Genomic DNA, 12334 nt, shown 5'->3' with positions numbered 1-12334 from the left:
ATCAAGTGAAATGTAATATTAGCCTAGTTCTAATTTTAGATCTTGGACAAAGCTAAGAATAGCAAGGATCACATGGAGCTCTTGTGCAAAGGATCAAGTAATAGATAACATATGTGCATGCGTTCTGCACATGGCCAAGACTACGTACAGCCATTATAAAACTCTCAGGCATAACTAGTTCTAGACTCCTGAAAAAAATAACTCTTATTGAAAGTCCTTACACTTTTCATAACTTACACATTTTGAATATTTAATAGAATATAATGCATCTATTCCAAGCAAAGAACCTTGAAAATATGAGAATGTTTGGCACAACAAAAAACCTACTTGGTAAACCACAGATCTGTAAATATGAAACTAAAGGTAATATCCTTCACAAAACAAGAAAAGTGAAGATGTAGACAAGTACGAGTAACAGAGGAGCTCCAAGCACCTGCTGCACTCAGGCTTCAAATTTAATTCTCTCTCATTCTTTATCTCTTCAGCCTTCATAGATAGGAGTTAATTCCAGGTTTAAAAAAAATTGTATTTATTTTTTGTCTTTTGTTTTTAATGCTATACACTTTTATTTATTTATTTTAGGTAGGCTTCACACCCAGCGTGGAGCCCAACATGGGTCTTAAACTCATGATCCTTAGATCAAGACTTGAGCTGAGATCAAGAGTCGGATGCTCAAACAACTGAGCCACCTAAGTGCCCCTGTATTTGGTCTTTGAATTGGTACTTTGAATTGGTACTAGAAGCACAGAGAACAAAATTCAAAAGATGATGAATCCCACTTAACCTCACCTCCAGCCATTTTGTTCTCCTGTCAGAAGTCAATCACTAGTGCCACTTCTACATGTGTCCTTCCGAAGATGGTCTGTGAATTTACAAACATAGATATGCCTATATTCATGAAAAGCATTCTCCATAGTTTGACAACCTCCCATTAGTGAACCCCACTTTACCAAAGTGGAATTAGGAGAAAAATCCCAGCCACCCTTGCTACAGAAATGGGGAATGTGAGTAAGGTTCATGTACTTTGATTTAGAAGAAAAGAATGTGAGGAAATCAGCTGAGCAGCTAGAGTCCATTTTTGCTGGTGTAAGTACAGCAGAGGCAATATATTCTGGGGTGAGTTTTAGCAGATTGAGTTTCCTGACCACAGTGGATGCAGCTGGTTCTGGGGGCAGCTGCAGCAGCCCCCTAACCAGGTCAGTTCTGTGGTAGTTCTAGGACTTGTTCTATGAACTAATACCCCTTATTACTTAAACATGTCTGGCAGAATCCTGTCATATGGCTCTAAGAAACTGACACGACTATTTTAACTCTTTCTTGTTATATTTCCAAAAATATGCTTATATTGCTATTTCTTCATAAACCAATTTCAGAACAATCTATTGATTTCATACATGGATGATGAAAGTTCTGTGGTCTTAAACCACATACTCACGACCATATACCTCCACTCCCCTTGTCCTCCCAATATAGTTATGTCATAATTTTTCTTAAGTCATTAGTGTTTATTATGCAAATATTATTAAACTAAATGTAATATAAATAATTACATTCCTTTCTTTTTGTACTTTTTTGTTTTTTTCCTGGAGTTAAGTGTACTTTTTTATTTGCTCAATTTTCTTTGTACCTATCACTGTATTTTTATATACTTGTCTCTTCCTCCAACTGATTTATTGAACATCACAAAATTCTATATACAAAGTGACCTGAACCATGTTTCAGAACATGGTCTTTTCTTTTTTCTTTTCTTTTTTTTTTTTTTTAAGATTTTATTCATTTATTTGACAGACAGAGATTACAAGTAGGCGGAGAGGCAGGCAGAGAGAGAGAGGAGGAAGCAGGCTCCCCGTGGAGCAGAGAGCCCCATGTGGGGCTTGATCCCAGAACCCTGGTATCATGACCAGAGCCGAAGGCAGAGGCTTTAAACCACTGAGTCACCCAGGTGCCAATCTTTTTTTTTTTTTTAAAGATTTTATTTATTTATTTGACAGAGAGAGAGATCACAAGTAGGCAGAGAGAGAGGGGGAAGCAGGTTCCCCGCTGATCAGAGAGCCCAATGCGGGGCTCGATCCCAGGACCCCGAGATCATGACCTGAGACAAAGGCAGACGCCCAAACCACTGAGCCACCCAGGTGCCCCAAAACATGGTCTTCTCTTACTAATATTTTGATAGGTCAGTCCACTGAGTGTCCAAAACACTTACTCTAAAATTAATAGAAAATTGCCCAATGCACCTAAACAAATGGCCTAACTGCTGGAACTTTCATACTTTTGTAAGATAATTAACATAGGCAGGATTGAACTCCTACGACAGGCTGCTGGAGAACTTCTTCTGTGAGACATCAAGAGCCATTTTGTGCACTGCCACTGTGATGCCATCATGTTCCCGGATCATAATGTTCCCATTATCCAATTCTTGACAACCACAGGAATGTCAGTGGGGTGTGAGGTTAGCTTAGCTGCTTGCTGGGCTAGAAGAGATATCACCCCAGCATGCTCATCTGACAGGGCCCCATGGCAGCCCAGATCAAGTCCTTGTGAATCTGTGCACAGAACCCCAACAATGGGGTTGTTTTCTAAGACTTGTGTCTTCCAAGTGCTGCTCTAAAGTCATCTCCATCCTGTCTGCCATAAGCCCTAGCCTATATCTTTACACACCTGAATATCCTTGGAAAACTCAGTCTCTCAGTCTCTCAGTGCATCAGTTTCTTATTGGCAAAATGTAGCTAAAAACAGGATCTCTTCATGGGCTTTTGTGAGGATTAAATGAGTTATCATACAAAAGAGTTAACTATATATATATATATATATATATATATATATATATATATATATATAATTGTCTGATAGAAGTATTCAAAAAAGGTTAGTTCTTATTACTACCCTCCAACAGTAAAGCCAAAAAAGGAGAAGATAGGGATGGAAATGATTGCCATACGATCATAGGGAAAGGTTAGCTAACTCTGAAAGGGTTTTCTTCCGAGAGAAAGACAAAATCAAGGAGAAGGAAATTTTACAGTGAAATCAAGGTAAATAAGTGGCTTCATTCTTCACACAAAGTTAGGTATCTCATTTTATAATGTTACACAAATTGGTTTCTCTTTTCCTTCTATCATTGTGTGCTTGCCAGGTGCTTGGTGCCAAGGTGTGCATTCTGAGGTCCCACAGGGATGTAGTTCATCAGAATCCATGGCCCCAAGTCCAACTGCAATGTTTGTATTTAAAAAAAGCAAACAAGGGGCGCCTGGGTGGCTCAGTGGGTTAAGCCGCTGCCTTCGGCTCAGGTCATGATCTCAGGGTCCTGGGATCGAGTCCCGCATCGGGCTCTCTGCTCGGCAGGGAGCCTGCTTCCCTCTCTCTCTCTGCCTGCCTCTCTGTCTACTTGTGATCTCTCTCTGTCAAATAAATAAATAAAATCTTTAAAAAAAATAAATAAAATTTAAAAAGCAAACAAATTTAGGAGTGGGATGGCCAGGTAAGAGGGGTTATAATAGCATACTACAAATACAATGTCATTCGAAAGAACTCAAAGCAGGATCTCAAAGAGATATTTGCACACCCAAGTTCATTGTTTCATTATTTACAATAGCCAAGAGATAGAAGCAACCAAAAGTGACAGATGAATGGATAAAGGAAATGTAGTATATACATACAATGGGATATTATACCACTTTTAAAAAAGGAAATTCTGTAACATACTACAACATGGATAAAACTCGAGAACATTGTGCTATGTGAAATAAAACAGTCACAAAAGAACAGTCAATACTGTATATTCTACTCATATAAATTGCTAAGTAGTCAAAATCATAGAAACTGAAAGTAGAAAGGTGGTTCATGATATGAGGAAATGTGTATAATACCATTTTGCAAGAAAGAAATGGGGATCACCTTTTTATTCCAGTCAGGCCTTCAGTAGATTGAATAATGCCACCCACACTGGAGAGGGCAACCTGCTTTCCTCAGTCTATGGATTCAAATGTTAATCTCATCCAGAAACAGCCTCGCAGACACACCCAGAATGTTTGGTCAATGTCTAGGTATCCCAGTAAAGTTCCCACATAAAATTAACCATCATAGTAGGCATCCCTATTTAATGCGCAAAAGAAAAAGTTTAAAGAGAGTAAGGGATGTGTCAAAACTATGCAGCTGGGAAATTAGCTGAGCTCAATTCCAACTCAGATAGATCTGGCCTCCAGACCTTGACCATTGGGTTTTCTGCTTCCTTTTAAAAAGAAGTTTATGGCAGTTACAGAAAATTATGTTTGTAGGTGGACACCAAAAATATGAAAGCAATTTTTATTATTGTTTAATGCATCTTTAGAAAGGCAGTGAATGGAGGTAGGGAGGAAGAGAGGTAAAAGTAGCAGGGTACCTAGATAGCTCCATTCCCCTTTCACTCTTCCATCATAACCTTGTTAATACATAGGCATATATTTAGAGAAAGATAATGGTTTTAAACACAAAACATTAAGATAGTTATTACTCTGTTTTATAAGGCATGATTTTTTAAAAGTTTGTTTATTTTACATAATCTCTATACCCAACATGGGGCTCAAACTTATGACCCTGAGATCAAGAGTCACATGCTCTCTTGACTGAGCCAGTCAGGCACCCCAAGCATCATCTTTTACAGAGTGTATTAAAACAACAGAACTGATGATAATTTAGTCATGCTTCTTCCCATAAATTCTGACAAGACTACAGTACTATAGTAATACTATCAAGCATACCAGCATCTACTTTGTGAGACTCATTTATTCAAATAAGAACAAGAGAAAATAAAGGAACATAGGGAAAACAAGTAGAAAATAAGAGTATATCTTACCTTGGGATTTTTATCTGTAATGCTCCTTTTATGAATCCCTGGAATCTTTTAATAAAACAAACTGTTATTTGTCAGAATGGAAGGTTTTGAAGCAGAAACACCATGTAACTAGAGTTCCAAGAAACATAAATGAAACATGCCCTCATCAGATCAATAATTTTTTAATGTTAAGAATTCTCTTTTGGGGCACCTGTGTGGCTCATTAAACATTTGCCTTCGGCTCTGGTCATGATCCCAGGGTCCTGGAATCAAGCCCCACATCAGGCTCCCTGCTTGGCAGGAAGCCTGCTTCTCCCACTCCCACTCCCCCTGCTCGTATTCTCTCTCTTACTGTGCCTCTCTGTGTCAAATAAATAAATAAAATCTTAAAAAAAAAGAATTATCTTTCAAAGATAGAATTTGAAGCCTCTTTAATTGCTCTTTGGTTATTTTAAAGACTTAAGAATATTTTAAAACTGACTTGCTTAGCTGTAGAATTTTCTGGAATACTGATAAACTTTTATGTGAAAATGTTCCATTAAGGTGTGTGTGTGTGTGTGTGTGTGTGTGTACACAAGGAAAGAGAAACTCCTAAATAATAGACAACATACTTGCCAAATATTAGGGGTCACTGTTTTCCACATTTTGATATTTAGATTACAAAGTTGCAGCTACATACTAACTTGCACCACTTGATCTGACAAACAGGGACACTTCTTCAGGAGATGATAGGGAAACACTGTTAATTTGGGTAGAAATCTCATGAGAACTCATTTCAAATATCATGAGATCTCGGGAAACTCATGATCTATGTCCAAATCTCATGAGATCTCGGCCCAAATCTCGTGAGATTTCAGTCAAGTCCCATGAGAACTTGAGCACTTCCCATGAGATTTCTACACAAATCTCATGAGAAATCATTCCAAATATGAGGTATCATACATACATACCATACATAGGTTCTCCAATAACCGACCTAATTTTGTGGGGGAAAGAAGTGGAATGAAAAATAAATAAATAAATAAATGCAAAGCTCCATAACAGTGGAAATAAGGAAATAATACAAAGGAATGTGGAAATAAATCTAATGGAGACAAAAAAGACAAAAGGTCAATGAAAATAAGAGCTGCCTTTTTTTGAAAGATAAACAAAACTGATGAACTTTTAGCTAGACTCACCAAGAAAGAGAGAAGACTCAAATACATCAGGAAAGAAAGATAATTGATTCCTGTCTCACATTAAGATCCTAGAGGAGAACACAAGCAGCAACCTCTTCAACCTTGGACACCGCAACTTCTTGCAAGACATGTCTCTGAAGGCCAGGGAAACAAAAGCAAAAATTAACTACTGGGACTTCAAGATAAAAACTTCTGCACAACAAAGGAAACAATGAATAAAACTAAGAGGCAACCTACAGAATGGGAGAAGATATTTGCAAATGGCATTACAAATAAAAGTCTGGTATCCAAGATCTACTAAGAACTTCTTAAACTCAACACCCAAAAACCAAAGAATCCACTCAAGAAATGGGCAGAAGAGAGGAAGAGAGGAAAAGACACTTCTCCAAAGAAGACATCCAAATGGCCAACAGACCATGAAAACATGCTCCATATCACTTGCCAGGGAATTAAAAACCACAGTGAAATACCACCTTACACCAGTTACAATGGCTTAAATTAACAAGACAGGAAACAAGTGTTGGAGAGGATGTGGAGAAAAGGGAGCCCTCTTACACTGTTGGTGGGAATGCAATCTAGTGCAGTCACTCTGGAAAACATCATGGAGGTTCCTCAAAGAGTTTAAAAAAAAAAGAGCTACCCTGTGACCCTGCAATTGCACTCCTGGGTATTTACCCCAAAGATACAGATGCAGTGAAAAGAAGGGATACATGCACCCCAATGTTCATAGCAGCAATGTCCACAGGAGCTGAACTGTGGAAGGAGCTGAGATGTCCTTCAACAGAGGAATGGATAAAGATGTGGTACATACATACCATAGAATATTACTCAGCCATTAGAAGGGATGAATACCCACCATTTGCATTGACGTGGGGGTTATGCTATATGAAATGAGTCAAGCAAAGAATGACAATTATCATATGGTTTCACTCATATATGGAACACAATGTATAGTGTGGAGGACCACAGGGAAAGGGAGGGAAAACTGAATGGGAAGAAATCAGAGAGGGAGACAAACCATGAGAGACTCTTAATCATAGGAAACAAAGTGGAGGGGAGGTAGGTTGGGGAGCTGGAAAACTGGGTGATGGGTATTAAGGAGGGGACATGTGGTGATGAGCCCTGGGTGTTATAAGCAAGTAATGAATCATTGACCATTACATCAAAAACTATACCTTGGCTAATGGAATTTATATTTAAAAATGTGAAAACTTTTTTTTTTAAGATTTTATTTATTTATTTGACAGACAGAGATCACAAGTAGGCAGAGAGGCAGGCAGAGAGAGAGAGGAGGGGAAGCAGGCTCCCTGCTGAGCAGAGAGCCCGATGCGGGGCTTGATCCCAGGACCCTGGGATCATGACCTGAGCTGAAGGCAGAGGCTTAACCAACTGAGCCACCCAGGCGCCCCAATGTGAAAACTTTTTTTTAAAAAAAGAAACATGAGCTATTACAATGAATACCACAAAAATACAAAGGATCTTAAGAGAGTACTAGGAGCAAATAGAGGCCAACACTTTGGACAACCTAGAAGAAATAGATAAGATCCTAACAAAAACCTAGAAGAACTGAACTGTGAAGGGGAAAAAAAATCTAAACAAACTGATACTAGTGAAGACATTGATTCAATAATCTAATCCTCCCAACAAACAAATGCCCAAGACCAGACAGTTTCACTGAGGAGTTCAACCAGACAGTAGAATAAGAATTAATACCAGCCCTTGTCAATTTGTTTAAAAGATAGGAGGCAAGGGCATATGTCCAAACTCATTTTATGAAGGCAGCAGTACACTGTTACCAAAACAAGATAAAGACGCTACAAAAAAAGGAAAGGCCAGTATCCCTCATGAACAGAGATGCAAAACTCCTCAACAAATTATCAGCAACATCAATTCAATAACCCATGAGGAGAATCACATAACAGGATCCCATGGGATTTATTCCAGGGATGCAAGATGATTCCACATCTGCACACCCACCAATAGCATATACCACCTTAACAAAATAAAAGATAAAAATCTGAGGATTGCTACAATAGATGAAGAAAGAACACTTGACAAGATTCGATATGCATTCATGATAAACACTCTAAGCCACCTGGGTACTGAGGGAACATACCTCAACCAAACAAATGACCTATATGAAAAGCCCACAGCTGACGTTATACTGGAGGGTGAAATGCTGAAAACTTTCCCACTACCAGCAAGAACAAGATAAAAATGTTCACTCTTACCACTTTCATTCATCATCATTTTGAAAGCCCTCACCAAATTACTTAGACAAAACCAAAACAAAGCAAAAGATATGAAATCTAAATAGGAAAAGAAAATGGTTACTAATTGCAAATGACATGATACTATATAGAGAAATCCCTAGAGTACACACACACACACACACACACACACACACACACACCTGTTAGAATAAACAAATTCAGTAAAGCTGCAGGGTACAATGTCAATATACAGAGACCTGTTGCATTTCTTTTTTTAAAAGAATATATTTATTTGACAGAGAGAGAGAGATTACAAGCAAGGGGCACAGCAGAGGGTCAAGGAAAAGTAGACTCCCTGCTGAGCAGGGAGCCCAATGCTGGGCTCATTCCCAGAACCCCAGAATTATGACCTGAACTGAAGGCAGATATTTAACTGACTGAGCCAACCAAGTGCCCCAACTTGTATTTCTATATACTGATGGCAAACTTTCACAAAGAGAAATTAAGAAAGCAATGCCATGGACAATTACATCAAGAAAAAAAAAAAAATCTTGTAATCAAAGTAACCAAGAATGAGAAAGACCTGGTATACTCAACACATGGTGGAAAAAGGCAAAAGGAAAAACATGCATATGTTGGTGGGTGAATATATGGGCTAAAGGTTTGGAATATGACACAAATAAATAGAAGCATATGCCATGCTCATTAATGGGAAGAGTTAATAATGTTAACAAATACACCATACCCAAAGCAATCTACAGATGTGATGAAATCGCTATCTGAATTCCAATGGCATTATTCAAAGAAATAAAAGACTGTCCTAAAATTTGTATGGAATCACAAAAGACCCCAAATACCCAAAGCAATCTGGAAAAAGAAGAAGAGAAGAGTTCAAGATGGCAGAGGAGTAGGAGACCTTCATTTCGTCTGGAAGGAATTTAGCTAGATAGCTATCAAACCATTCTGAACACCTGAAAATTCAAGCAGAAATAAAAAAATAGCTTCAACTCTACAAACAAAAAAGTGGCCACTTTCTGAAAGGTAGGAAGTACAGAAAAATGAGTCCAAGTCATTAGGCGGGAAGATAAACCATGGGGGGAGGGAGCCTCCATCAGCTGGCTACCGCCAAGTGCTAAGGGCAAAGAGCAAAAAATTGGAACTTTCAGAAGTCTGCTCTGGTGAGGGATGTCACTCTGGAGGCTAAGCAGGAGGTGGAACCCTTGAAAGGACAGTGTGGGGTCAGGATCCTCGGGGTCCCAGGAAGACCCTCAAGCTCTGCTTGGGGGCAGCAGAGCTCCCAGGTATCAGAGCAGGGAAGCTGGCTGCAAAGAGTGAGCCCAGGAGTGGGACCTAAGCTGGAGGTTGCCATAAACTGTGATCCACAGCACAGTCTGGCCACTGATCTTTGAGAAGGGGCCCAAGAAGTGGCACAACTGGAGAGAGTCCCTTTCCTCCATCAAGAGGAGTGGTGCCTGAGCATGCTGCAGGAGTCTGCTGGGTTTGGAGACTCCAGACGGGGTCAGCCAGAGACAGAAATGCTTGGTCACAGGTCCTATGAGCACAGAGTGCAAACAGAGACCAGGGAAACATGAATGACTGACTGCTTTTCTGTGAGGGCACACTGAGGAGTGGGGCCCCGAGCTCTCAGCTCTGGGGCCAGAGATTGGGAGGCCGCCATATTCATTCTCATCCCAAAAGACTGGAATCATTCCCTGCATAATTTCAGACCACAATGCTTTGAAAATGAAACTCAATCACAAAAGGAAAGGTGGAAAGAACTCAAATACATGGAGGCGAGAGAGCATCCTACTAAAGGATGAAAGGGTCAACCAGTATCAATTCAAGATGAACTTTAAAAATTCATGGAAACACAGGAGAATGAAAACAAAACTGTTCAATATCTTTGGGATGCAGCAAAGCCAGTCCTAAGAAGGAAGCATATACCACTACAAGGCTTTCTCAATAACCAAGAAAGGTCTCAAATATACAACCTAATCCTACACCTAAAGGAGATGGATAAAGAGCAGCATAGAAAGCCTATACTCTGAAGGGGAAGAGAAATAATGAATATTAGAGCAGAAATCAATGAAGTAGAAACAAAAAGAATAGTAGAACAGATCAATGAAACTAAGAACTGGTTCTTTAAAAGAATTAATAAGATTGATACACCCCTGGCCAGACTTCTCCAGAAGAAAAGAGAAAGGACCCAAATCAATAAAATCATGAATGAAGAAGGAGAGATCACACCCAACACCAAAGAACTACAAACAATTATAAGAATATATGATGGCAACTCTATGTCAACAAATCAGGCAGTCTCAAAGAAATGGATGCATTCCCAGAAACATAGAAATGATCAAAGTGAACCAGGAAGAAAAGGGAATCTGAAAAGCCCCATAATCAGCAAGGAAATTGAAGCAGTCATCAAAAATCCCCCAGGAAACAAGAGCCCAGCACGAGATGGCTTCCCAGGGGAATTCTACCAAACATTTAAAGAAGATTTAATACCTATACTTTCGAAACTTAAAAAAAAAAAAAAAATAGAACTGGAAGGAAAACTTCCAAACCCTTTTGATGAGGCCAGCATTACCTTGATCCCAAAACCAGACAAAGACCCCACCCAAATGCACAATTACAGACCACTATCCCTGATGAATATGGATGCAAAAATTCTCACCAATATACTAGCCAATAGGATCCAACAGTACATTAAAAGGATGATTCACCACGAACAAGTGGGATTTATTCCTGGACTGCAAGGGTGGTTCGAAAACCGCAAATCAATCAATGGAATACACTACCTTAATACAAGAAAGAACAAGAATCATGGGATCCTCTCAGTAGATGCAGAAAAAGCATTTGACAAATTACAGCATCGTTTCTTGATCAAAACTCTTCACTGAGCAGGGATAGAGGGTACATACTTCCACATCATAAAGGCCAGCTATGGGAAACCCACAACGAATAACATTCCCAATGGGGAAAAACTGAGAGCTTTTCCCTTCAGGTCAGGAACACAGCAGGGATACCCATTCTCATCACTATTGTTCAACATAGTCCTAGAATTCCTAGCCTCAGCAATTAGACAACAAAAAGAAATAAAAGGCATCTGAATTGGCAACAAAGTCAAACTCTAACCCTTTGCAGACAACAGGATACTTTCTGTGGAAAGCCTAAAAGACTCCACTCCAAAATTCCTAGAACTCATCCAGGAATTCTGTAAAGTGGCAGGCTATAAAATCAATACACAGAAATCACTTGCATTTGTCTACAGCAACAATGCGACAGGAGAAAGAGAAATTAAGGAGTCCACCCAATGTATAATTACACCAAAAACCACAAGATACTTAGGAATCCATCTAACCAAAGGGGCAAAGGATCTGTACTCAGAAAACTATAGAATAGTCATGAAAGAAATGGAGGAAGACACAAAGAAATGGAAAAATGTTCCATGCTCATGGATTGGAAGAAAAAATATTGTGAAGATGTCTATGCTCCCTAAAACAATCCACAGATTCAATGCAATCCCTATTAAAATACCATCCACATTTTTCACAGAACTGGAATAAATAATGCCAAAATTTGTATAGAAGCAGAGAAGACCCCGAATAGCCAAAGGGATGTTGAAAAAGAAAACCAAGTCTGGTGGCAATCCAATTGCACACTTCAAGCTCTATTACAAAGCTGTCATCATCAAGAGAGCATGGTACTCACACAAAAACAGACACACAGATCAATGCAACAGAACAGAGAGCCCAGAAATGGACCCTCAACTCTAAGGTCAACTAATCTTTCTCAAGGAAGGAAAGACTATCCAACGGGGAAAAAAAAGTGTCTTCAATAAATGTTGCTGGGAACATGGGACAGCCACATGCAGAATGAAACTGGACCATTTCCTTATACCATACACAAAAAAATAGACTCCAAATGGGTGAAAGACCTCAATGTGAGACAAGAATTCATCCAAATCTCTGAGGAGAACAGAGGCAGCAACCTCTTTGACCTCAGCCAGAGCAACTTCTTGCTAGACATATCTCCAAAGGTGAGGGAAACAAAAGCAAAGATGAACTGCTGAGATTTCATCAAGTTAGAAAGCTTTTGCACAGCAAAGGAAACAGTCAACAAAACCAAAAGAC

The 12334-nt window shown here is 39.2% G+C and overlaps 1 pseudogene; it reads right to left on the bottom strand.

Moving 5' to 3' along the window:
* Positions 1–2305: 2305 nt before the first annotated feature.
* LOC125097350 (ragulator complex protein LAMTOR5-like) lies at positions 2306–2620 on the bottom strand (annotated as a pseudogene).
* Positions 2621–12334: the final 9714 nt, after the last annotated feature.

Source organism: Lutra lutra, chromosome 4 (genome assembly GCF_902655055.1).
Source record: "Lutra lutra chromosome 4, mLutLut1.2, whole genome shotgun sequence".
NCBI classification, from domain to species: Eukaryota; Metazoa; Chordata; class Mammalia; order Carnivora; family Mustelidae; genus Lutra; species Lutra lutra.
This window is presented reverse-complemented; position numbering and strand designations above follow the sequence as displayed.